The sequence below is a fragment of the Arachis duranensis genome, chromosome 3 (genome assembly GCF_000817695.3).
Source record: "Arachis duranensis cultivar V14167 chromosome 3, aradu.V14167.gnm2.J7QH, whole genome shotgun sequence".
NCBI lineage: Eukaryota > Viridiplantae > Streptophyta > Magnoliopsida > Fabales > Fabaceae > Arachis > Arachis duranensis.
In genome coordinates, this window is record NC_029774.3 from 64408066 (window position 1) to 64408678 (window position 613).

Genomic DNA, 613 nt, shown 5'->3' on the forward strand with positions numbered 1-613 from the left:
TCCAATACTTGTATGCACATGCTAAATTCTTCTTTAATTCCTTGTTTGTTTATGATCATGATACTTTACTGCTTTAAGCTTTACAAAACTCAAGTTGGTAGTCATAATGAATGGCAACATGTTACAAATCAATATTCAAGCTATGCTTATTCATACCACACATGCATACAGAGAATATAAAGACAATCATCCAAAATAAAGTGCTGGAAACAAAGGAGAGGAAAAGGAACTTTACAACCTTGTAGTCCATCTTCTCTATTGTTGTCATTTTTCTCTTATTCTTCCCTTTCCCTTGCCAAACTCAGAATGCTTGCTCATCCTCAAGCAATAATCAAAACAATGGCTATGGGGCTAAGATGGATCATGAATGTCTTATACAATGAAATGTTAGTAGCACATGTGTTTTAAGCAAGCAAAATTAAAGATAACAATCGAGGCACAAGAGACAGAGACATTTTTGATTGCATATATAAGGAGGTGTGCACAATACATTGCATAAAAGATAAGTGGCACACCAAACTTAGTGTGACACTTTCACTTGGAATCTATGCAAGTATCTTGTAAGAATTGGAACCAAATTTTGTTGCATAGCAACACCAAACTTAGAATGCAA